Raw genomic sequence first — 27366 nt, forward strand, 5'->3', positions numbered from 1 at the left:
TTATCCACTCTACTAGTTACATCCTCGAAAAATTCTATAAGATTCGTCAGACATGATTTGCCTTTGGTAAATCCATGCTGACTTTGTCCGATGATTTCACCACTTTCCAAATGTGATGCTATCACAAGAAGGGGGAGGGGATGGAGAGAGAAGGAAAGCACAGGCTATTTGAAGTTGGAGAACTCAATGTTCATACCGCTGGGGTGTAAGCTGCCAAAGTGAAATATGAGGTGCTTTTCCTCCAATTTGCGCTGGGCCTCACTCTGACAATGGAGGAGGTCCAGGACAGAAAGATCAGATTGGGAATATGGGGGGGGGGGGGTGGGGGGGGGGGAGTGCGGAGCAACCAGGAGATCACATAGGTTAAGGCGGACTGAGCAGAGGTGTTCAACGAAACGATCGCTGAGCCTGCGCTTGGTCTTGCCGATGTATAGGAGTTGACACCTGGAACAGTGGATACAGTAGATGAGGTTGGAGGAGGTACAACTGAACCAAAAAAGACTATTGGGGTCCTTGGATGGAGTCGAGGGAGGAGGTAAACGGACAAGTGTTGCATCTCCTGTGGTTGCAGGGGAAAGTAACTGGGGAGGGGGTGGGAAGGGATGAGTTGACCAAGGAGTTGCGGAAGGAACAGTCTCTGTGGAAAGCAGAAAGGGGTGGAGATGGGAAGATGTGGCCAGTAGTGGGATCCCATTGGATAGTAGTGTGATGCAATCATGTATCCCCAGCCTATACATTGAATGCACTTAGTCATCTGCCATTGAAACCTCCAGAATCCAAAATAATTAGGTTGTCATGAAAGCTACACACCCACCTTTTCTATTTTTAAAATACTTCCTTTAACCATGCACGTTCACGCTTTTATTTACAGTAGTCGAACTGCAGTCCACTCCTCGCAATTCATGTTACAGACAATGCAATGTCTTGGTCTACGATCCCCCCCCCCGCGGTTGTGACCACCTCGACCTGATGGCAGTGCGGGACCACCTGCGCACCTGAGCCGGCAAAGTGGGACTACAACTCCCAGGCTGCACCGCGGGCGGGGCGCCGGCGCGCACGCGCGGTGGGCCGCCTGCTGTGGGAGTGTTCGAGATTTAAATAAACAAGGAGCAACATGGCGGCGCTTTGGCTCGGCTTATTTCGGCAAACGAAGGTCAGGATACTGTACGGTTTCTCCGACTAACAGCCCGCGCTGGTAAGTGGGCGCGAAGGCCGCGTGGAGGAGGAGGGGAGGGGGGGGAGGGGGAAGAGGAGAGGAGGTTGGAGGCCGGGCGGCGGGCAGGAGGTTGGAGGCCGGGCGGGTTAACCCTCTCTCTCTCTCCCTCTCTCCGCCGCCTGCTCTTTGTGGAGGAGCCGCTGCTTCTTTCCCGCTCCTCCACCTCCCCGAGGCCGCCGACCTCCCCTCCCCTCTCCTCCCCGGCCCCAAGTTACACGCGTGGCCCCTCACACCAACCTGTTAGTCGGGGCGGGCTTGAATGGGGAGGAGGGGGGAGGGGGCTGCCGCCATCTCCCGCCCCCACTGAAGGTCGGTCGGCCGGCGGGGCCCTCCTGCCCAACTCCCCCCCCCCTCCGGCCGCTCTCTCTCTTTCCCTCGAGGGGAAGACCACGGCGAGGAAAGCAAGTCACCGCTTTTACATTTTAAACAAATTAAAACCTGTAAAGATCATGGGTTCGAGACAACTTAATTACTGGGACTGAAGTTGGGAACGAATGCCCATCCCCGACCCTCGCCCATTGGCTTTCTCACCCCTGCCCGCCCGCCCCAGCCCCAGCCCGGGCTCGCATTGGTGCTCATCAAGCGGTCGCCATGGCATTGCCGTCCCTGTCACGTTGGTTTGGGCTTTGGGAGGGATTTTAATTACAGTTTCGGCGTGAATCTTAATTGCGCTTATATGTAGCGTTCAAACAACAATAACAACATGGGGAGGGGGAGGAAAAGCGCAGGATGCCTCCTAGGTTGTTCTGCTGGTCTGCAGGCGTGAGGACGGTAAGGCTTGGAAGACTATCTTGTAATTGCTGGCAAAAATGACTCGCGTTTCTGACAGCTAGGGAGGGAAAAAAGGAGACAAAAGCGTTAAACAAAGATGTATTTTGTCATCCTCACGTTAAACTAACACGCGAATTACAATGTACTGTGAGCTGCACAAAACATGGAAACTGCCATGCTGCGAAAGGGAAAGGCATCGAGAGGCAGCTGATCTTTTTAGATCAACTGAAATGCTCAAACTGTTTAAAAATACATAGAAATTTAAAATAACAACACATCATCGTATATATTCAGCATTTAATAGGTAAGGCACAGATCATTGTATGTTTGCTATACTTCAGCAATCATGTAAGGGCATTGATTGTGAAGGAGCAAGGGTGGCGTTGGTCTATGAGTGCAATAGTCTACATGTGCTTTGGATTTTTTTATAAATCTGTTAGATCGGGCATCCTGTTTTTGATCATTGCGTTTTGGCACTGATTGCTGCAAGCAATCAAATTCTGTTCTGACTGACATTGCTCATCCTAGAACGGACCAGGAATTGGACTTAATGTGTTCTTAAATGATACAATGTGACCATTAACTCTTTGCAGAAAGGAAGCCAGATGTGGTGCATGTACACATGCTTATGAATGGAGTCAATTATTGAAATGTAATTTCTATTTATACTTTTCATTTGTCAACGCAGATCCCAGAGAATCTCCAAGGTCTTTCAGTTTCTGCTTATTGCTGTATTTTTGCTTTTCTCCATTTGTTGTTTTATGAGGATAGTACTAGTATTTTCCTTACAGTAAAACAATATTGAATGTTGTCCTTGGATTAGCTGACAATTGAGATTAAGATGTCAGTGTTGAGAAGTAGAATATTTATAGCTGTGTCTGGAGTAGCCAAAAACTGAATTTTTTAATCACTGAGAATTTTGATAATTATTTTGTATGTTTAGAATATTAGCATGTAGAGACGACTTAAAAGTCATTGTAAAAAATGAGTATGAAGAAATATAATGTCTGCGCTATTGAAGAAACACTTTGCACTACCTGAAGTACATATGTAAAAAAATATATAGCTTAATTTGTTAATTTTGGGAGATTTGCTCAGGAGGTCATAAACATTATCATTTGTCTGCTAATTGAAACAGGGGTGGGGGGGAGAACTAAGTTCTGACATATGGATGCAATAGGCTGTAATCTCTGGCAGATGTTTTAGTTCTCAATTTTAAAATTTTAAACTGGTGATATCTGCACTTTGTGCATAATTCGACATGCACCTTGATCAGGCTTGCTTCTAATTGTGGATGTGCAGACAGCAGTAGGATAGGCTTTTGTGTTGTTGAATCTGCTGAGAGTGGGTTGAGGGACTTTGCCTATTGGCTTGTTTTTCATAAGCAGTTATCATTGGTGTATGTGTTGATAGACAGCTGTTGAAGTACTGATGGATGTGACATCCACATCTTGCTCTTACTCAGATACTTTGCGCATATCAAGGTGCATATTTTTGGAGGTTATGGGATTTATTTGTGCAATGGCCCGCTTTATTTACTTGATATTAAGCCTTTCTAATTTGACCAGCTGTTTTTTGGAAAAGGTACTAAACTATTTTACTTTTTTGGAATGTAAGCCTATATGAATGACCGTGGATAATTGTGATAATTTCCATTGTTTGCTTCATGTTAAGTAGTGAGGAGACATGTAGAGAAAAATGTAGATTCAGATGTGGACAAATATACAAGTAGGTTTGTTAATGCCAGTGAAATATGCCTGCCAAGAGGTACCCAAAACATGTACTGCAATACTAGCCTGACCTTGATTGGAACCAGTTCCCATCCCTTCTGACTTTCCAAAGCTGAAAAATATCATGCTGTATTAGTGTTTTAACATTTGCAACAGAAAGAATGACATTGTTTCCATGTTTCAGGCATAGGTAAATCAATTAAGGGCCACATTTATAAAAAATGTTTTAGTTGAATCTTTGATCTTACTGTTGTGGTTAGTACACAAGAAGGTATGGGTGTGTGTTTTTATAGTGACTGCTAGAATTTTGCAAGAGTTCTTCAAGACTGACCTGACTGCATTTTGTTTTGAACAGCTGGTAGTTATTTGTGTGCAGATTAAGAAGGTGGATGTCAGATTTTCCTGTCACTTCAGCACAGCAACTGTCTACGCACAATTGTTATGTCGAGCTGTAACAGTCAAGGATGTTGTTATAGTAACAGTTTTAGATGACCTCGCATTGTATTTAGTTTGATTACATTTACAATCAGAGGTGGTTAGGGAAAAGTACCAGGGCTACAATATCTACAGCATCGAGGACGCTGAAAAATATTATTGATGGTTTCTGTCTTTTCATTTTGTCATATTTATGCAAGTGATTACTCTGCTTTTTTGCATAGGATAGGATGTTCACATCAGTGAATATTGATGTATTGTGCATTTGTTTTTAGAGTGAAAATTAATGTGTACTTTTAACAATACTGCATTAGGAACTGTTATTTCTTTATTTGTATAAAAGTTTTAATTTTGATTTGAATCAGCATTATTAAAACTTGATGCTTATCATATGACTAAATATTGGGTTTTATTGAATTGTTTGCTGTGTATTTTAACCTGACGAAGCATTGGCATTTCACCAAAGAACTTGATCCAGATTTTAATTTGGCACAGTATTGTATCTATTAAGCAAGTGGCATTTAGTTATAATATTTTATTTGCTCCAATGTTAAAAGCATTTGGTGAATATTAATTCTCTCCTTTGCCCCATTTTGTGAACTATTTTCTCATGTCTCGTCACTTAGGCTGCTTCACACATATGCAATGTTCCTGACATTTAAAATAATTGTGAGTCTGTGAAATGGTTGTCTTAATATAACAGATTATGCACGAATGCAACAGTCCCTGCAGTGTTCTAGCAGGTACAGGAAGAAATGTAATTTACTAGGTAATGAATCTAAGCCATATTTAGTGTATACGCAGCAAATAATCTGTGGTGAATGTTTTGCACTAATGCTGTATCATATATTCTGTAGAGCATAATTTTCAATGTTTCAGTTTTCCTTTCCCACTCAAACCAGCCCCTCCCCAGGAACCTAACCCTGCAACCACTGAAAATGTAACACCTGTGCCTATATCTCCTCCACCCCAATCGAGGAATCCCTGCAGTCCTTCCATGTGAGACAGAGGTTTACGTGGTCCTCTAACCTCATCTACTACATCTGGTGTTTCCTATGTGGCCTCCTGTACATCAAAATCAAGCGTAGACTCCGTGACTGCTTTGCCGAACACCCGCGCTTGGTCCACCAAGGCTTCTCTGATCTCCCGGTTGCTAACCATTTTAGCTGCACTTCTCATTCGCATATTGACATTTCTGTCTTGGGCTGCTTCAGAGTGAGGCCACATGTAAACTGAAGGCACGGCACTTTGTATTCTGCTTCAGAGCTTACAACTCAATGGTATGAAAATTAAATCCTTCAATTTTTGGTAACCTCTAACCACCCATTTCTCCACCACACCCCTCTTTCTTCCCCATACTCTCTCCCTTGTGCTACACCTGGATTTGCACCTATTTTTCCTCGCCCCCTCCACTTGCATTCCTTTCTCTTGCTTCACAATTCGCAACTCTTCGAACCTTTTGTGCCTCATCTTCTCTTTTTTCAACCTCTGGCCTTTGTTCAACCACCTGTCTATCAACCTTCCCCCCCCCTCGCCTGTGTCCACCTGCCATGATTTGCCCTGCCCCTCCTTTCTTCCAGCTTGCTCTCAATCAGTCTAAAGAAGGGTCCCAACATAAAACATCACCTATCCATGCTGCCTGACGTGTTGAGTTATTCCTGCTCTTTGTGTCTTTTTTTTTGGTAAACCAGCATCCGCAGTTCCTTGTCTTTACCTAGTTTTCAACGTTAGTTTGCTCTGAGTTTTATAATACTAATTTGAAAAAAACCAAAAAAAACTTGCTTCACATGCTGAAATCCGTTTGCAGATTGCTGGGCAATTTGAATTCTTTTGGATTAGCCACACTGAATTTGAAAATATAACAAACACATTTTGATAGTTCACTGGACAACTAATCATTATTTATGTGACCATATTAAGAAAATGAGAATAAGTTCCTGAAACAAAGGCTATTGGTCGAAAAGTGCTTGGAATCACAGTGCTCTATTACAAACAATTAAGCCATTTAACCCATTTCTCTTTTGTGGGGTTTTTTAAAGAACCATCCACTTCTTTCACCGCAGCCTTGTAAATGTCTCCTTTTCAAATATCTACTCAAATCCTAAAAGTTTTTAACAAATCTACTTCTGTCAACTTTGCGAGCAGTTTATTCTAGATTGTAATATCTAGTAGTTTGCAGCATATGTTTTAAGAGCTACTTTTCCCTCTCCCTCCAAATTGGGAATTTCCGTTCTAGCTTAAAACCACATGCAGAAATGTAATGGAAAATATGTACATGTGTGTTATTTGAATGGAACAGTTTAAGGGTATGTTTTCATCAATATGAATTATACTTTCCAGTTCAAAAGTTGTGCTGTTTCATGGAGATGCCTCCAAGAATGTTCAATTCAAACTGTCTGGTCCAATGAGGTGCATTTCAATGTATCCGACGATGAATTAATTTTAGATTATGGTTGCCAATTTAAATGTAACCCATTTTTGTAATATTTTGAGTTTTGTGTATTTTTTACATTAGAGTTCCTACTCAAAGGGAAGGGTCTTTAAGCTGGAGTTAATGTTGTTCCATGTCTCCCCAGTAGTAACAATTTGGTTCACATCTTGCCAATTTATTCCCAAGCTGCAGTTGTTTTTTAAATTGGGAGATCATATTACATGCTGAGTTTGCACTATTAAGGCATAAATATAAAATGGTGAGGGGAAAAAAGAGATTCATTGGAAGTATGCATATATTTTTGGAATTGTACGTTTGAACATGTCGTGTCTGTGACGGAGGTAAAAAAGGTTCAGTAGATTGTTTATGTAGTCAGGACAGTAAAAGCATCTAATGAGGCTAAATACTGTGCTGTGGAATAATTGCATTTCATTTTGTAGGCAGAGATTTTTAAAATGTAGATCATCGAATCAGTTATCTGGCTTTGGATCAGATAATGAGATGCATGCTGATGTTAGATATGTAGTATTTTGTCAGTGTTCGAGCTCACCATAGGTCATTGTAGGGCTTGGTGAGCAAATATTTAATCTGCTTAGCTGTGTAAATAGCTGACTGTGTAAAGAAAATTTACAGGCAATAGGGGGAGAAAAGATGAGGTACGAGGGTAAGCTAGCCAATAATATAAAGGAGGATAGTTAAAGCTTTTTTGGTATGTGAAGAGGAAAAAAATAGTCAAGGCAAATGTGGGTCCCTTGAAGACAGAAGCAGGGGAATTTATTATGGGGAACAAGGAAATGGCAGACGAGTTGAACCAGTACTTTGGATCTGTCTTCACTAAGGAAGATACAAAAAAACCTCTCAGATGTTCTAGTGGCCAGAGATCCTAGGGTGATGGAGGAACTGAAGGAAATCCACATTAGGCAGGAAATGGTGTTGGGTAGACTGATGGGACTGAAGGCTGATAAATCCCCAGGGCCTGATGGTCTGCATCCCAGGGTACTTAAGGAGTTGGCTCTAGAAATTGTGAACGCATTGGTAATCATTTTCCAATGTTCTATAGATTCAGGATCAGTTCCTGTGGATTGGAGGGTAGCTAATGTTATCCCACTTTTTAAGAAAGCAGGGAGAGAGAAAATGGGAAATTATAGACCAGTTAGTCTGACATCAGTGGTGGGGAAGATGCTGGAGTCAATTATAAAAGACGAAATTGCGGAGCATTTGGATAGCAGTAACAGGATCGTTCCGAGTCCGCATGGGTTTACGAAGGGGAAATCATGCTTGACTAATCTTCTGGAATTTTTTGAGGATGTAACTAGGAAAATTGACAGGGGAGAGTATCTCGACTTTCAGAAAGCCTTCAACAAGGTCCCACATAGGAGATTAGTGGGCAAAATTAGAGCACATGGTATTGGGGGTAGAGTACTGACATGGATAGAAAATTGGTTGACAGACAGAAAGCAAAGAGTGGGGATAAATGGGTCCCTTTCAGAATGGCAGGCAGTAACTAGTGTGGTACGGCAAGGCTCGGTGCTGGGACCGCAGCTATTTACAATATACATTAATGACTTGGATGAAGGGATTAAAAGTACCATTAGCAAATTTGCAGATGACACAAAGCTGGGTGGCAGTGTGAACTGTGAGGAAGATGCTATGAGGTTGCAGGGTGACTTGGACAGGTTGTGTGAGTGGGCGGATGCATGGCAGATGCAGTTTAATGTGGATAAGTGTGAGGTTATCCACTTTGGTGGTAAGAATAGGAAGGCAGATTATTATCTGAATGGTGTCAGTTAGAAAAAGGGGACGTAAAACGAGATCTGGGTGTCCTGGTGCATCAGTCAATGAAAGGAAGCATGCAGGTACAGCAGGCAGTGAAGAAAGCCAATGGAATGTTGGCCTTCATAACAAGAGGAGTTGAGTGTCGGAGCAAAGAGGTCCTTCTGCAGTTGTACAGGGCCCTAGTGAGACCGCACCTGGAGTACTGTGTGCAGTTTTGGTCTCTAAATTTATGAGGAAGGATATTCTTGCTATTGAGGGCGTGCAGCGTAGGTTTACTAGGTTAATTCTCGGAATGGCGGGACTGTCATATGTTGAAAGACTGGAGCGACTAGGCTTGTATGCGCTGGAATTTAGAAGGATGAGAGGAGATCTTATCGAAACATATAAGATTATTAAGGGGTTGGACATGTTAGAGGCAGGAAACATGTTCCCAATGTTGGGGGAGTCCAGAACCAGGGGCCACAGTTTAAGAATAAGGGGTAGGCCATTTAGAACGGAGATGAGGAAAAACGTTTTCAGTCAGGGTTGTAAATCTGTGGAATTCTCTGCCTCAGTAGGCAGTGGAGGCCAATTCTCTGAATGTATTCAAGAGAGCTAGATAGAGCTCTTAAGGATAGCGGAGTCAGGGAGTATGGGGAGAAGGCAGGAACGGGGTACTGATTGAGAATGATCAGCCATGATCACATTGAATGGTGGTTCTGGCTCAAAGGACCGAATGGCCTACTCCTGCACCTATTGTCTATTGTCTATAATTGTGTGGGAAAAGTGCTGCTTCAGCAAAATTGGGATTGAATGTATAGGGTGGGGCTGATGCATATTTAAAAAACATGACGAGGGTATTCTCTGCTGCAGAAACTACTAAATGATTTAATCTGCCAAATTTTGCCAAATAGCAAAAAGCAATTTAATTTATTTATGTTGATTATCATTCCTTGAAGTGCATGAATATTGGTCTTATTTATCAGAACAGGATTAAGTTTGAAAAGAAGTGAAATAAGAATAGCTGAGATTCAATTATGTTCTTTAGAAAACTCTTTACGATATGGCAGTGATAAATTTCACTATTTATGGAACAATTCAAACAGATAGCTATTTCTTCCTTCATTTTTGCTCCCACTCCCTCTTCTTCATTCTGCTCCTTGTCTTTGCGCCTTTCACCTATGAAGCAATTTAACATTGCTGTAGTTGGCTTGGAAGCAAGTTTGGCTTGATGATGGGTCCTAGAAATAGATTGTTTAATTTCTTTGTAAAACAAATCCAATCTGTCCAAAACACTTAGCCCAGAAAAATACTGATTATTCCCATGGTCAATGTATATTTTACAGCTCTTTTTGAATGTCTTCCTTTTGCCCTGCTCTAATGCTCTAGAATTGGTGTTGGGCATTATCCAAGAAGTGACTTTATTCCATTGCAATGCTGTGCATTTGGATTGCCCAAAGCCATTGTACTCAAGTAATTCTGCAACTATAAATATCTAAAGAGAGTCTAATTTTCATATGTCTCAGCAAAAGAACAATGAAATTCTTGCTGCAGCTTTATAGGCCCATTAATGCAAAAACACTACAAACAAGTATGCAATAATTAATAATACAATAAAGTAATAATCAGTAATACTAAGTAACTGGACCAGAATAGTACAAAACCAAAGTATGTGGTGCAACCAAAACAAACTTCATAGTGGACCATAGTTGCTGAGGTAGGGTTGTGGTTAATGTTGGGCGGTGTTCAGGGCCCCGAAGGCTGCTGGGACGAAGCTGTTCTTTAACCTGGAGGTTACTGTTCTCAGGCTCCTGTACCACCTTCCCAATGGGAGTAGTGAGATGAGCATGGCCAGGATGGTGTGGGTCTTTGATTATATTAGCTACCTCTATGTGGCAGTGCCTCTTGGAGATACTTGGTGGGGAGATCAGTACCCTTGATGGACTGTCACTGTCTCACACTTTCTGCAGCCTCCTTTGTTCCTGGGAGTTTGAGTTACCAAACCAGGCCATAATGTAATCAATCAGTATGCTTTCTACCATGCATCTATAGAAGTTGATAGATTATCTTCTGAGGAAGTCAAGGCGTAATGAGGTTTCTTTATGATTGCATCTATTTGCTGGTCCTAGGATAGATCTTGGAGCTGAATATGCCCAGGATCTTGAAGCTGTTTACTCCCTCCACTGTCGTCCTGTTGATGAAGACAGGTTCATGGATCCCAGGTTTCTTTTCCTGAAGTCAGCAATTGGCTCCTTGGTCTTGGTAACATTGGGAGCAAGATTGTTGTTCTGGCATCATTCAATCAGATCATCAATCTCCTCCTGTACTCTGATTCATCATTACCCATTATTCGTCCAACAATGGTGATATGGTTGTGAATTTAAAGATGGCATTGATGCCTGGCTGGCTACGCAGTCATGGATACAGAGTAGACCAGGAGACTGAGCAAACAGCAAATGGTGTCCCATTCTTCATGCTGCAACTTCCAAGTGTATGTAAAAGCTGCATGTTGGCAGCCTTTAAATTCCATATCAAGAACGTGATGCAGTAAAATTCACGAGCTCATGCACAGGATTTTCCTCCAGTTTTCCCTATATTCTTATTAAATTTGCTTCCAAGCAAACTTATTTCCTGCCCTATGACAATCCCCACCAAACCAATCTCCTTCACCCAATGTATCTCCAACATATTCATCTGCTAGGAATCTAAATACTACCACATTTGTCCTTTTTAAGGTAATTTATTTATTAAAACCTACCTTGGTAGCTTTAGCTTGTATTTTTCTGCAGCTTGATATCAAATTTTGATTTAATAATGCTGCACAATAAATGCAAGTTGTTAATGTTTTGGCTGAAAGTGGGGAAAAAAACATGATCAATTGCTTATGGCACAATTCCTCATAGTAGTCACATTTCAAATTAATTTTGGGCCTTCCATTGCAAGCAATTTTAGAATTTAAAGTTTAGTTTTAAAAAGAACTGGTATTTGGAGGTTCTTGTTTGTTGTAGATTTTTTTTCTGAAACTTTTTAAGTTGAGTTCAGAGTAGGAAAATAATTTAATTAATAAAAACAGAAAATGCTGGAAACACTCCACAGATCAGGCAGCATCAATGGAAAGAAAAACAGACTCAATGTTTTGGCTTGAAGATTTTGTCAGAACTGGAAAAAGTTAGAAACTACTTAAGTTGTAGAGAGAGTGAAATAGAGAGGAAGTTTTGCTCTGGGAATGAGCTGCAGATAGTCCCTCAGTTGAAGGGGGGAAAAGGCATGTAAAAATCCGAAATGTAGAGCTTCATGGAAAAATCATGACGGTCTCGCTGCGCTAATGGCAAAAGAAAAATCCGGAACCAATATTATACATGGACAATGAACAGCAAAACTGACCACAAAATAGAGAAAGTGAATTGCCTGAAGTTGCAGAATTCAATTACCTGGAGTACCAAATATGAAGAGAAAATACATGAGTTGTGTTTCCTCAAACTTTCGTTGGGGCTGGTTGCAACAGGGAGACGCAATGGTAGAGTTGCTACCTTACAGTGCCGGAGACCTGGATTCGATCTTGACTACAGTTGCTTGTCTGTATGGAGTTTGTACGTTCTCCCGGTGACTTGCGTGGATTTTCCCTGGGAGCACCAGTTTCCTCCCACACTCCCAAATCATACAGGTTTGTAGGTTAATTGACTTGGTAAAATTGTAAGTTGTCCCTAGTGTGTGTAGGATAGTGTCAATGTGCGGGGATCGCTGGTCGGTGCGGACTTGGTGGGCTGAAGGGCCTGTTTACACGTATATCAAAATGAAAAAAATAAACAGTCCAAAATGTCTGTGGGAGTGGGCTGGTGAATTAAAATGGCGGCAAATGGAATGCTGAGGGTCTTGCCTTCAGGCTGAATGCAGGTGCTTCTGTCTCTTGGGGGATTATCTTGACTGACCCATTGTGTGCTCATCACTGCTCTTGCAGCACCAAACCTATTTCTTAATGACCGCACCTTTTCTCCGTTCCACTTGCATCTGTGACACCTCTAGTGCCCTTTGGCTCTTCAGATATCAGTTCCCTGGTTTTAATCAGTTCACTTGTACCACTGATGAACGATTGTTTTTACAACTGCAAAAGGTACCTTTATGGTCTAAGTTATTCCTTTCTTCCTGGAAAAGAGACTCAACCTCTGCAGCCTCTTCCCGTGTGTTGGAACTACTGTATCAGGCCATGATGCAACCAGTCAGGATTGTTTCATCAATGCATCTATAGAAGTTTGGCGTATTCGGTGTCCTGCTGAATCTGTTCAAAGAAAGTAGTGGTGTTGGCTACCATCTTTGTGATTCCAAAGAATGTGCTAGTCCCAGTACAGATCATCTAAGATGTAAACCCTGTGTTGGAATTTCCTACATGTCTCCACCATGTACACACCAATAAAAATTAGCACATGGCCCCCTGACATTCCCTCCCTCTGAAGTCAATGATTGGTTCCTGGGTTTTGTTTCCATTTGCATGAGAATGTTCACATTTGTTCCCATCTCCTGATACTGACTGAAACCACCTGTCATTCAGCTAACAGAGAATTTGTAGATGGCATTGCAGCTGTGTTTAGCCACACAATGATGGATGTAAAGAAAGTAAAGGGATAAGCGCACAGCCCTGAGATGCACTTGTGCTGATGGTCAGTGTGGAGATGATATTCCTGGTTTGCACTGATTGAGGTCTGCTGATGAGGAAGCCAAGGATCCAATTGCAAAGGAAGATCAAGGCACAGGTCGTGGAACTTGGGGATAATTGTGTTGAACCCCAAGTTGTAGTTGATGAGCAGCAGCCTAACAGATGTGTTCCTGTTATCCAAATGGTCCAGAGCAGAATGTACAGCCAGTGAAATTGCATCTGCTGTTGACTTGTTGTGGTGATAGGAAAATCGAAGCAAATTCAAGTCATTGCTGAGGCAGGAGTTGGTTTGAGCCATAGCCAATCTCTCAAAGCTTTTCAAATGGTTCATCCCTCTTTTCACTTTCTGGATCATGCTATCTCAACTTCTGTTTGGGCATGTTCAGTTTTTGCAACTCAATGTTACATTTTCGGGAAATTTGATTTCATGTTTTTAAGGTGGCACAGTGTCGCCATGGTAGAGTTGCTGCCTGACAGCGTCAGAGACCCGGGATCAATCCTGACTGCGCCGCTGTATGTACAGAGTTTGTAAATTCGCCCTGTGACCACGTGGGTTTTATCTGTGTGCTCTGGTTTTATCTCACACTCAAGATGTACAGGTTTGTAGGTTAATTGGCTTTGGTAAAAATTGTAAATTGTCCCCAGTGTGTGGGATAATGCCAGTGTATGGGGGTGATCGCTGGTTGGCATGGATTCGGTGGACCAAACGGCGTGTTTCCATCATGTATCTCTAAATAAATCCAGAATTGACTAGTTCTGCTGTGTGTTGTCTGTCTGTAAAATTAGCTCACTTATTTTTCAATAGTGCAGCCTGATTTGTTCCTTTTTGTCATATCCTCCCTCTGCTTCCAACCCTACAACTATAAATTAAGTTGTTTTCTTCGTTCTCTGGTTCTGATGAAACTTTTTTGATCTGAAATGTTTAACTTTGTCTTTCCACAGAAGCTGTCTGATCTGCTGAGACTTTCTGGCATTTTTTTCTGATTTTAGTTCCAGTTTGCTTTTTTGTTTTTCAAGTAGTTCCATTAAACAGTGTAAACTCTCAACTACTGCACTTTCTGTGTTCCAAATTGCAAAGCATGCCATTGTATTAATTATTACATTTCATTGTGGTTTACTTTGACTGAGACCATATGGATTTTTACCATAATCTATCTACTTGAAAGTAAAAGCCATAAAATCTGAGTCGATGGTGTCGATGTGATACTTACCATTAGCCATGCTTGCAGCTGCTTAGAGTTTTCAGTTTTGTGGCAATTTAAAGTTGTTAGAGAACGTTTTGAAGCTCCTCTAGGGATGCGGGGCTTGTCAGAACAGGTCAAATAATAGCATTTTTCTTGAACCAATCAAATATTGTAAATTTAGAAGTAAATGAAAATAAATTCTACATACAATTAAAACAAAATAAAGTGAAAGGGCAAAATATAGGGCGAGTGAAATAAGGGAGGACGTTGAATAAAGCAAATTAAAATTAGTGCAAAATTGTAATTATAAATAAATTAGACTCCACACTTGTGAAAACTGTCAATGCTGAAGATAATGGTTTATAATAGCTAAAATTCTTCATAGTTTAAAATGTTACTGCATTTCAATTTGTAATACCTAATTTGTATTTTAGGGTTAAAAGGGGGCAAAGTAATTCAGTTTCCATGTCCTTCATTATTTGAATGTTGGGCCCACTGAGATGCCAGTGAGGCACAATTTCTGAAGGAACCAGGTGAATCAGAGAGATCGTTTTTTTTTGTTGGAACATTACAGTCTGTGTTCAGATGCCTAATGTTTCTATTTGAACTATTCCATTGTAAGATTCTAAAATTTCTTCATAAGCTGGATTCAACAAATACAAATATTTGGCAAAGACTGAATCTGTTTGCATATGTCTTCAACATACTGTCTTCAGAATTGTCCGATTATCTATTAGACTTCAGGAGGAAATCCGACTTAATAAAATGGTATGCATGAGAGAGAGGCACTTCCATCTGTGTTAATTACCAACATTGTAGTAAGCATCCCTTCCTTTAGAAGCCAAGTGCTGATAACTTTTCAAGTTAAGAATAGTTTATGCAATTTATGCTGATTTTCAGTATTCATACTTTTTTTGGGAATATTGGACATCTAGTGGAGATCATTATGAATATTTGTAAAGTTTAGAAGGAATTTATTTGAATCTTACTGATAAAATGTTATAGAAAATTCTATAATTTTGCATTTTGGGAAGTCTAACATAGGCAGGACCTACACAGTGATAGGGCTCTGGGGTGTGTTGTAGAGTAGTGGGATCTAAGAGCGCAGGTGCATGGCTCCTTGAAGGCCGAGTCGCAGGTAGAAAAGGTGGTCAAAAAGGCTTTTGGTACATTGGCTATCATCAGTCAGTGTATAGAGTATCAGTGTATCAGTCATGTTGCAGTTGTATAAGACATTGGTGAGACCGTATTTAGAATATTGTGTTTAGATCTGGGCACCATGGCATAGGAAAGATGTTGTCAAGCTGGAATGGGTAGAGAAGGTTTATGAGGATGTTGCGAGGGTTGGAGAGCCTGAGGTATAGGGAGAGGTTGAGTAGGCTGGGACTCAATTCTGAGCGCTGGGGAGGATGAGGGGTGATCTTTTAGAGGTGTATTAAATCATGGGAGGAATAGATCGGGCAGACGCACAGAGTTTCTTGCCTAGAGCAGGTGAATCGAGGATCAGAGGACATCGGTTAAAGGTGAAGGGGAAAGGATTTAATAGGAATCTGAGGGGTAACATATTCACACAAAGGGTGGTGGGTGTATGAAACAAGCTACCAGAGGAGGTTGTTGCGGCTGGGACTATCCCAACATTTAAGAAACAGTTAGACAGATACATGGATAGGACAGGTTTGGAGGGATATGGACCAAAAGCAGGCAGGTGGAACAAGTGTAGCTGGGACATGTTGGCCGGTGTGGGCAAGTTGGGCCGATGGGCTTGTTTCCATGTTGTATCACTCGAAGACTCTGTGGCTAGTGTGTGAGAATTATCTAGAATATAATACTGGATGATGGAAGATGCCAAGTTTAGAGAATTTAGGCTGGTGGGAAATAGGTAGAAATATATGAGATACATTAGAAAAGGGATTAGGCAGATGAAGCCAGGTGGGGGGGATGAGAAGGTGAAATAGCTGGGGGAACAGAGGCTAGAAGTTACGTGAAATCAGATAAGGGAGTGGGTGATGAAACCAAGTGAGGGGGAGGGAATAGGACAGGGAGGCTAAAGGAGAAGAAACCCAGATGTATGGGTAGTGGGCAGATGAAGCCAGCTGAGGATGGATTTTAGATCAGATAGGAGTGGAAAGAAACATGGAAGGGGGTGGAGTTGGGGGGGGGGGGGAGAATTGGTGTATACCTCCGGCGTGTTCAATCTGGGTAACCCACAACCTAATGAGATGAACATTTATTTTTTACAATTTTGTGTAATCCACTCTCCTGGGTTCTTTTTCCACTCCAACTTGTTTTCACCCATTGCCCACAAGCCCCTGTCTTGAACATTGAACAGTACGACACTGAGAGTCAAGTGACCTGTTTCTATGTCCGTGGCGAACATGATGCCAAGATAATCTAATCTCCTCTGCCTACACATGCTCCATATCCCTCCTGATGAAAAACAAATAGGTCTTGTTTTCTTCACTGGAAGTTTTTTCAACAATATTTTGTTGGTTTTAGGTTTGGGATGACTTATTGTAGTTTTAGCATGCTGTTTGACAGTAGAAAATGAAACTTAAACTTGATCTATTTGTTATGAAGACTTCTTTGTAAAATTGCTGGGTATCACATGTTAGGTTTCTCTTACCTGACCCATGTATGTAATTTTCTCATTGTGACATTCCACATTGCTCTTGTGGTTTCCACTATTCTTGCCTCTGTTTACTGTAATATTTTTTTTCCTAATTACTTTTCATAACATGTAAATTATACAATGCAGCTCATGGTATTTTCTTAATTCACTGTAACAAGAATTGAAATCCCTGCCTGTGCTCTCTCACCCCCTTTGCCTGCCACACAATCTGTTGCTCTCTCCCTCCACTCTATCTGTCCCTCGAATGCTCTTTCTCCCCTCTGTTTGGGCCCAACATGCATGGTCGTGTTCTCCCTTTCTCTTCTGCCAGCCCCCTCCGGTACATTCTCTCTCCCCTCCACCTACCCCTCTCTCGTGTGGCCTTTCCTCTTGCCTGCCCTCTCTGTGGTGCACTTTCTCTCCCCCTCTACCTGCCCCCTCTCTCTCACATGCTCTCTATCTCACCTCTGCAGTCCCCCTTTCTCGTGTGTGGTTTCTCTCTCTTTCTCTCTCCCCTCTTTCGTTTGCGCTCTCTTTCCGTGTCCTCGCCCTTGCCCCTCCCGCCTGCCCCCTCTCCTCTCACTGCAAAAATAGCTTAATAGTAAGCCATAGCACTCATTTTATTTTATCCTGCCTATTATTTTTCAGAAGTTTAAATCAGTTTTTAATGAAAGCTAAATAACTTACTAATCTGTTACCAGCAGGAATTCACAATGATCTTTGTGTTGTCTCATTAACAGATGGAGCAAAAAGCTTAAGCAGGAGTCCTAGAGCTTGTCATGATAAAAAAAGACCTGAAGAAATGGCGGTTTGTCAGGATGGACTATAATTCGACTAATGAATTCAATACGTGTGCCATTTTCTTTTGCGCCACACAGCCTTGTACATGCTTAATTATACTGAAGGCCAGCAAGAAATAAGTAGTCCTATTAATGTCAGATGTACAGTAAGATTTGAAATACGAGCATGCGGAATTAAATAAATGTAATTGCAAGTTCTTTTAAAATTTTGTAGTGAATTTCAATAGCTGACCAAATGCAGTTTTGTGAATGCCTACTTTCTAGCCAAAGGCTGATTGTCAGCGTGAATGTATTGCTTACAATGGAATTCATCTCTCTCATGTCCTAACTACTTTGAATAATGTTGAGCAGAAAGGATGAAGATTACTTAAAAATATAGATTCTAAATTAATTTTCTATTTGAAATTCACTTTTAAAGAAATTCTTTAGCTTCGTTTTGCATTTGCATTTTTCAGAATCGAATTTGTTTTCTCAAAATATATGACCATGCAAGGTGAAACAACAACATCCTTCCTTAGGTCTATTTATACAAACTACTGTAACCTTTTATCAAATAGTTCCTGTTATGCTTGGTGCTTCAGATTTGCTGTCAAGTGACCCCACCCTACTTTGAAATGAATTTTGTTAATTTAATAATCTTGACATGTAATTGCTTATGTGTACAAAGTTGTTAAAATTGTAACTTTTGACTGAAATGTTTACCATACTTTTAGTTTTTATTTGGAGTAACCTATCCAAAACAATTGAGTAAATGTTTGGTATTTGAGAGAGCCAGTCTCGTTGGCTAACTGAGGGGCACAGTTTTAAAGGTGTGCAGGGTAGATCTTTTTTTGAACAGAGGGTGGTGGGTGCCTGGAATGTACTGCCAGGCTTGGTGTCAAAGACAGATATAAAAGGGGGATTTAAGAGGCTTTTAGGTAGACATGTGAATATGCAGACAATGGAGGCACAAGGATCATGTGCAGGCAGATGAGATTGGTTTATCTTGGCATCATGTTCCGAACTGATATTGTGGGCTGAAGGACGTTCCTGTGCTGTGCACCTCTGTGTACTGTTTTAAATACAGTGCAGCTTTGATTCAAAACACATATTCAGGGGATGCCCTAACATTAGTGTTATAAGTGAATCGAATCTTTACCTAATTTCTCTCTACATGGTAATTTGCGTGTTCTATTCAAAATCGCAGAATAATGAGGAACATTTTATTGAGTTTGCACAGTACTTTTGTTTGAAACATAGATAATTCGGTCAGTAGACCATTCGGCCTTTCGAGCCAACACTGCCATTCAATGTGATCATGGCTGATCATCCACAGTCAGTACCTCGTTCCTGCCTTCTCCCCATCTCCCTTGATTCCTCTAGCCCTAAGAGCTCTATCTAACTCTCTTTTGAATGTATCCAGTGAAGGCAGAGAATTCCATAAATTGACAACTCTCTGAGTGAAAAAGTTTTTCCTCATCTTAGTTCTAAATGGCCTATCCTTTATTCTTAAACTGTGGCCCCTGGTTCTGGACTCTCCCAACATCGGGAACATGTTTCCTGCATCTAGCTTGTCCAATCCCTTAATAATTTTATAGGTTTCTATAAGATCCCCTCTCATCCTTCTAAATTCCAGTGAATAGAAGCCCAGTCGTTCCATTATTTCATCATATGACAGTCGTGCCATCCCGGGAATTAACCGGGAATCTATGCTGCACTCCCTAAATAGTAAGAATGTCCATCCTCAAATTAGGAGACCAAAACTGCACCCAATACTACAGGTGTGGTCTCACCAGGGCTCTGTACAACTGCGGAAGGACCTCTTTGCTACTATATTCAAATCCTCTCGTTATAAAGGCCAATATGCCATGAGCTTTCTTCACTGCCTGCTTTCAGTGACTGATGTACAAGGCCACCCAGATCTCATTGTACTTCCCCTTTTCCCGACGACACTATTCAGATAATAATCTGTCTTCTTGTTCTTGCCACCAAAGTGGATAACCTCGCATTTATCTGCATTATGCTGCATCTGCCCACTCATCCAACCGATCCAAGTCATCCTACATTCTCATAGCATCCTCTTCACAGTTCTGGCTTTGTGTCATCTGCAAATTTACTAATGTTACTTTTAATTCCTTCATCTAAATCATTAATATATATTGTAAATAGCTGCGGTCCCAGCACCGAGCCTTGCGGCACTGCCTGCCATTCTGAAAGGGACCCGTTAATTCCTACGTTTTGTTAGCTGTCTGCCAACCAATTTTCTATCCATGTCAATACACTACCCCCAATACCATGTGCTCTAATTTTGCCCACTAATCTATGTGGGACCTTATCAAAGGCTTTCTGAAAGTCCAGATACACTACATCCCCAGGCTCTCCCTTATCCATTTACTTGTTACATCCTCAAAAATGTCCAGAAGATTAGTCAAGCAAGATCTCTCCTTCATAAATCCATGCTGACTTGGACCGATCCTGTTACTGCTGTCCAAATGCGCCGCTATTACATCTTTAATAATTGACTCCAGCATCTTCCCCACCACTGATGTCAGGCTAACTGGTCCATAATTCCCGGTTTTCTCTCCCTCCTTTCTTAAAAAGTGGGATAACATTAGCTATCCTCCAATCCCTAGGAACTAATGCAGAATCCATAGAACATTGGAAAATGATCACTAATGCATTCATGATTTGTAGAGCCACCTCCTTGAGTACCCTGGGATGCAGACCACCAGGCCCTGGGGATTTATCAGCTTTCAGTCCCATCAGTCTACCCAACACCATTTCCTGACTAATGTGAATTTCCTTCAATTCCTCTGTCACCCTAGATCCTCTGTCCCCTAGTACTTCTGGGAGATTGTTCGTGTCTTCCTATGTGAAGACATAACCAAAGTACCTGTTGAACCCGTCTGCCATTTCCTTGTTCCCCATAATAAATTCACCTGTTTCTGTCTTCAAGGGACCCGCATTTGTCTTAACTAATCTTTTCCTCTTCACATGCCTAAAGAAGCTTTTACTATCCTTCTTTATATTCTTGGCTAGCTTACCTTCGTACTTCATCTTTTCTCCCCTTGTTGCCTTTTTAGTTACCTTCTGTTGTTCTTTAAAAGTTTCCTAATCCTCTGGCTTCCCGCTGATCGTTGCTATGTTATACGTCTTCTCTTTTAGTTTTATACTGTCCTTGACTTCAATTGTGAGCCACGGTTGCCTCTTACTCCCCTTAGAATTTATAAATTATTTTTTCCATTCATTCAACTGTATTAATTGACAGTTTTGGATGTAACTTCCAAAATATTGAAGACAGCATCCATGTTTCATATTTGAATTTTGCTTAATTTACACATGCTCAATGCTGTTATAACATTAAGATGATGTTCAGAACAAATTTTCACCAATTAGCAGCAGGTTGAAGTCTTGGGGATGGTGGCCTGGATTTTTATTCAGTATTTGACTGATTGCCATTGATTTTGCATATTGAGATTGAATTTATGTAAATGTTGTTTAATGAGGGGGTGATTGTTCCATTGGGATGAAGATCAGGGAATATAGGGTTGAATGATGAAAGCATAGTATTGTATGGCTCCACCATAAAGCTCCACCACAAAACATAAGGAAAAATACTTCTGATAGCTGGCAAAGCCATGCAATTCGTAAAACTGTCAAGATTTAATTTACAAATCTCTGACACTCAAACGTCTAAAATATATTCAAAACCCAATAGTAAAGAAGTTTAATTTTTTTTTTAATTGATCCTTAAAATACTTCACCAAAAACAGAACCATAGAGAAACAAGTGCAGGACCTATGGTTGTAAAATATGTTGGCTAACATTTCAGGTCTGGACTCTGCAATCCAGACGACGATCCACATCTCCTCTGAAACTGCTGCTTGACCCATGAGGTTCTTCCAGCGATCTGTTTTCTTTGTTCCAAATTCCAGCATCTGTAGTCTCTTTTGTCTTCTTTCTTGCAATACTTAATCTTGCAACTCTTTTAAATAATCAGTTAAGTATCTAAACTTGATTAATTCAAAAATGTAAATCGCCTCGTATTCATATTTCGTTAGACATCCCCTTACATTAAAAAAAAGGGATGCTATTCCACTTTCAGTTCTAGCCTTTATATAAGTATTGCTGGTGGATTTCCCTTCGTATATTGTGCAGCACAGCTGGTAGATCTTGGTGAATGGCAAGGAAAAGGTTTAAGACTTTGGGATCCACGTGCACGTGTGCAGTAATTTCAAACCTGGTTGCAGTCATGTAGCAGAATACTGCCAGTACTTCGTGCATAGTCTGAGCAAGTATCTTTCTGTGATGGGCATATCAAGTTGCTTGAAAGGAGTTGGCTGACATTTTGCACTCTTGAAACACTCTGGAGATGGTCTTGCCTTGATGAATACCAGTATCTAGAGAAATGGAGGGTACAAAATTGGATTGAGATTGGGCAGTGGGGTGGACAATTGGCTTTATGTACCACCAACTCGTGCCATCTTCCCTGAATCTTATGCGTTTGAAATGAAAGCTCTAATACTGTTGAACAGGGTCGTAGTATAAAAATCCATCTTGCCCTGATAATATTTTCTGAATCCCAAGTAAAAACTAAATTTGGGTCGTGCCACTGTTCTGTGCCTGCATACTAGGAGTTTTCCATAGGCGGACCGGAGTCGATGAAATATGTGGTTGCTATAGGAACAGACTGCAGAATGCAGCCTCAAGGTCGGTCAGTTATGACAGTGATCGGTCTGCTCAATGTGGAGGATTGTAATAGCTGCATTTGAACGGTTATTGGAATGTTTCTGTGCCAGAGATTCGTTGTGCACTGTACATGTAAAATTCAGATTGACAAAAATAGTAGATGTTGCCTTTCATGCCACCAACTTGGGCCCCAGTTTGCAGATATGCGTGAAAATGGAACAGCAATGAGAAAATTGTGCAGAATTAAGACCAAGAACCATATATTTTACACTTCCAAATAAAGAATTCAGTCTTAAGTTTCATTTGAAGATATTAAAAATGAAATTTAAGGATTTTCTGGAATTTTATTTAAATAACATTTCATTTTAGATTATTATAAATATATATATATATATTGCAATAAAACTAAATAGCCTCTATATTCAATGGAAGCAGGAGATGTGTATGTTTAATGGGTATTTATTAAAATTATTTGGAAGAATCTCATTTTGAGATACTGAAAATTTCAGCTGATCTTTGTAATGATTCTTCAGTGCTTTGTTTCATTAACGTAGTTATTTTTACAAAGCTATGCCACGTTGTTAATGAATGCATTTCAGTGGTCTGGATTGTCATTTCCGTTCAGTTGAGTATATTGTCACGTGTACCGAGGTGAAAAGCTTTTCTGTAATAACCAGCCAGAGGAGAGACTATACATGATCACAGTTGAGCCATTCAGTGTACAGATACACAATGCGGGAGTGATGTTTAGTGCAAGGTAAAGCCAGGAAAGTCCGATCAAAGATAATCCGAAGGTGCCAGATGAGGTAGATAGTAGTTCAGTTCTGCTCTCTGGTTGCGGTAGGATGGTTCAGTTGCCTGATAACAGCTGGGAAGGAACTGGCCTTGAATCTGCAGGCGTGCGTTTTCATACTTCTATACCTTTTGTCTGATAGGAGAGGGGAGAAGAGGGAGTGGCCAGGGTGTGACTCGTCCTTGATTATGCTGCCCGCCCTGCCGAGGCAGTGTGAGATATAAATTGAGTCAATGGAACAGCAGTTGGCTTGTGTGATGGTCTGTGCTGCATCTAAAATTCTCTGCAATTTCTGCAGTCCTGGATGGACCTGTTCCCAAACCAAGCTGTGATGTATCCTGATAAAATGCTTTCTAAGGTGCGTCTGTCGAAGGTGGTGAGGTTTTCGTCCTATTCTGAACATAAGCAGTCAGCCCATAAGAAATAATGGTTTATGTTTTGTTTTATATAATAGATTAAGTTTTATGTTTGAATGCCTTTTGAAGAGTGGGTTGTGATAAGCTTTTGTCTATTGATTTAAAATTTCTAATTGCAACTATGCAGTGCTTTTTCTAAAGTTATGCTGATCAAAATGGTGATTGTGACAAGCAGCAGGGTAAAAAGAAGAAAGCGACCGAAATCAAAGTGGCTATCATCTGAAATTAAAGAAATAAGGCACAAATTGAACTTTTGAATATAGTTTGCTTGGTTAGTTAAATTCAAATATTTTCAATTTTGGGTAATGTTTCCAAAGGAATAGTGTTTCTTCATATTTTAAGTTTAGTACAGCCAGAGTTATGAGAGCATGGGTATGCTCATCAGCAGAGCACATTCAAAAGACTTTCTGCTGCTTCGAGTTTTTACTGCCAATGCCTTGAGTCAATAGACAATAGGTGCAGGAGTAGGCCATTCGGCCCTTCGAGCCAGCACCACCATTCAATGTGATCCTGGCTGATCATTCTCAATCAGTACCCCGTTCCTGCCTTCTCCCCATACCCCCTGACTCCGCTGTCCTTAAGAGCTCTATCTAGCTCTCTCTTGAATGTATTCAAATGTTGCAACATGACAAAAAAAATTCCGGAGAGTTTTTCTGAAACTTTCCGATACGTTTCCATCTGAAGAAGGATCCCAATCTGAAACATCGCCTGTCCATTTGCAGGTGCAGCAGGCGGTGAAGAAAGCTAATGTTGGCTTTCATAATAAGAGGAGTTGAGTATAGGAGCAAAGAGGTCCTTCTGCAGTTGAACAGGGCCCTGGTGAGACCACGCCTGGAGTATTGTGTGCAGTTTTGGTCTCCAAATTTGAGGAAGGACATTCTTGCTATTGAGGGAGTGCAGCATAGGTTCACGAGGTTAATTCCTGGGATGGCGGGACTGTCAGATGTTGAAAGAATGGAGCGACTCGGCTTGTATATTCTGGAATTTAGAAGGATGAGAGGGGATCTTATTGAAACATACAAGATTATTAAGGGATTGGACATGCCTGAGACAGGAAACCTGTTCCCGATGTTGGGGGAATGCAGAACCAGGGGCTACAGTTTAAGAATAAGGGGTTGGCCATTTGGAACTGTGATGAGGAAAAACTTGTTCACCCAGAGAGTTGTGAATCTGGAATTCTCTACCTCAGAAGGCAGTGGAGGCCGATTCTCTGGATGCTATCAAGAGTGAGTTAGATAGAGCTCTTAAAGATAGTGGAGTCAAGGGATATGGGAGAAAGCAAGAATGGGGTACTGATTGTGGATGATCAGCCATGATCACAGTGTATGGCGGTGCTGGCTCAAAGGGCCGAATGGCCTACTCTTGCACCTATTGTTTATTGTCTATTGAACCTGAAACGTTAACTGTTTCTTTTTCCACAGATTCTGCAGAGTACTTTAGCACTTTCAGTTTTTAATGCAAATTTGTTTTTACTGAAACACCCAATACCAATGTAGCTATTTTGGGAACTATTGTACTTTGTGGTAATGGGAAATATAGTATATTTGTTTTATTTGTGACCAATGAAATTGTATTATAGGTGGCTTTCATTTGCCATTTCTAAGTTATCTAGTGCCAAAACAAGTTATAGTTCAGTTTGTACATTTGATACAATTTCTATTCTGTGGCAGCAAAATGAGATGTAGAGGGGAGGATGCATTGCGAGTTTGTAGCCTCTGCCAAAATATCAAATAGTTTGTGTCGCAGAGCATGTTGTGTGAATAAAGAGGGACATAATGTACACATGTCCTACACCACTCCCTCAATAACAGTCCTTCCAATTGAAAGAGGTTTGTGTGCACCTCCTCCAACCGTGTCTATTGTACTTTGGCGCTCTTGATGTGGCATCCTCTACATCAGTGAGATCAAGTGAGATAAGGTAATCACTTTGCTGATCACCACTTTGTCAGTCAGCGCCAATTTGAGAAACTGGTTGCTTGTCATTCTAATTCCCCTTCTCATTCACAACCAGTATGTCCTGTACCACCGCTTGCTAGAGTGAGGCCACACATAAACTGGAAGAATAACACTTCGTATTCTGCTTGGCGAACCTGCAGCCCAAAGGGATGAACATTGAATTCTCTAATTTCAGGTAAACATCCCCTCCCCTCATTTACGCAGGTTTTGATTTTCCATCCCAACATGCTCTCCTTTCTTTCCAGTGCTCCCTCTGCCCTGTTGCCCAATTTCTTTCCCCTCCTCCACCTGTTTATCTCCTAATCCTCCGCCTTTCTAATCTTTCTACCATTTGCTCCTTTTTGACATCCACTAATCCCCTCCAGTCTTAGTTACCATCTTTATTTAAAGAAAATCACCTTTCTCTTTCTGATTTGATTCGTCTGCCAATCAGCCCCACTTCAATTAGGGGTGGCACGGTGGCGCAGCGGTAGAGTTGCTGCCTTGCAGCGCCGGACACCCGGGTTCGATCCCGACACAGGGTCCTGTCTGTACAGAGTTTGTACGTTCTCCCGGTGACTGCGTGGATTTTCTCTGAGATCTTCAGTTTCCTCCCACACTCCAAAGACGTACAGGTTTGTAGTTAATTGGCTTAGTGTATGTGTAAATTGTCCCTAGTGTTAATGTGTGGGGATCACTGGTCAACGTGATCTGCACTGTATCTCTAATCTAAACTAATCTAATCTAAACTAAACTAAACTTGGATCCACCTGTCATGTTCTAGCTCTTGACAACCCCTTCCCTTCGCCTCTTTCTACAGCTATTTTCCTCCACTCCATCAGTCAACAGAAGGGTCCTGACCCGAAATGTTGTCTATTCATTTCCGTTAGCAGATGCTGGGGGATCCCCTGAGTTCCCGCAACAGTTGTTTTAATGTTGGATACTGGCAGGTAGATGAGTGATGAGCCAATGTCAGATTGTGGCACAGGGATAATCTAGCCTTTATAGTGAACTCTATTGATATTTAATGACATCCTCGGAATTCTCCATGTCACTTCAGGTTTCTGCACAGATATAATCCTTGATGGGGAAAGGGACTGAATGTTTCGGTGCTGGAGTTGTGTCCTTTTTTGTTTCTCTCATTGACTGTAATCTTGCAAGGGTTGAGAGTGAAAAGAGAATTAATTGATTCATAGGTTTCAAAGGTCTTTTATTGCCATGTATACCAATTAAGGTACAGTGATATGCGAATTACCATGCAGCCATACTAAAAAAAAAAGCAACAAGACACACAACTACAAAAAAGTTAACAAAACATCCATCACAGTGAGAATGTGGTGGATGTTTTGTTAACTTTTTTGTAGTTGTGTGTCTTGTTGCTTTTTTTTAATCCACCACATTCCTCTCTGTGATGGAAGGCAATAAAGTCCAATCTTCTTACTCTTTATTCTCCTGCGGTTGAGGCTGTCGAACCATCCGTCGGGGCGATCGAAGCTACCGCAGCCGCCAGAAGCCCCACGTTTTGTGAGTGTAAGATTCAAAGTGAGACAGTCATAGAGAAATTTATCATTCTTTCTCAGACTTGCAGGTATTTTGTTGAGCTCCTTTTTGGTATAGTTTAGAGATTCAGCATGGAAACAGGCTCCTCGGCCTACTGAGTCCAGCCCGACCAGCAATCTCCGTATACGAGCACTTTCCTACACACCAGAGACAATCTACAATCTTTACCAAAGCCAATTAACCTACAAACTTGTACATCTTTGAAATGTGGGAGGAAACTGGAGCTCCCGGGGAAAACCTACACAGTCACGGAGGGAACATACAAACTTCGTAGACAGCTCCCATAGTCAGGATCGAACCCGGGTCTCTTGTGCTTTAAGGCAGCAACTCTACAGCTGCACCACCATGCTGCCCCTCCACTATGCCAACATGCTGCCTTTGTTGAATTATTTGTAACTTTAAACATTTTAATA

General features: G+C 41.3%; 1 protein-coding gene across 4 annotated transcripts in view; it reads left to right on the forward strand.

The window, feature by feature from the left end:
- The first annotated feature begins 1092 nt into the window (after window positions 1-1092).
- Window positions 1093-27366, forward strand: part of LOC144604390 (nuclear receptor coactivator 3-like) — a 179809-nt gene continuing 153535 nt past the window's right edge. For all 4 annotated transcript variants that reach the window (XM_078418738.1, XM_078418739.1, XM_078418740.1 and 1 more), the window contains exon 1: window positions 1093-1195. The gene's annotated coding sequence lies outside the window, so the exon portion shown is untranslated. The remainder of the gene's footprint in view (window positions 1196-27366) is intronic.

This window comes from Rhinoraja longicauda, chromosome 22, assembly GCF_053455715.1.
Source record: "Rhinoraja longicauda isolate Sanriku21f chromosome 22, sRhiLon1.1, whole genome shotgun sequence".
Classification (NCBI taxonomy): Eukaryota; Metazoa; Chordata; class Chondrichthyes; order Rajiformes; family Arhynchobatidae; genus Rhinoraja; species Rhinoraja longicauda.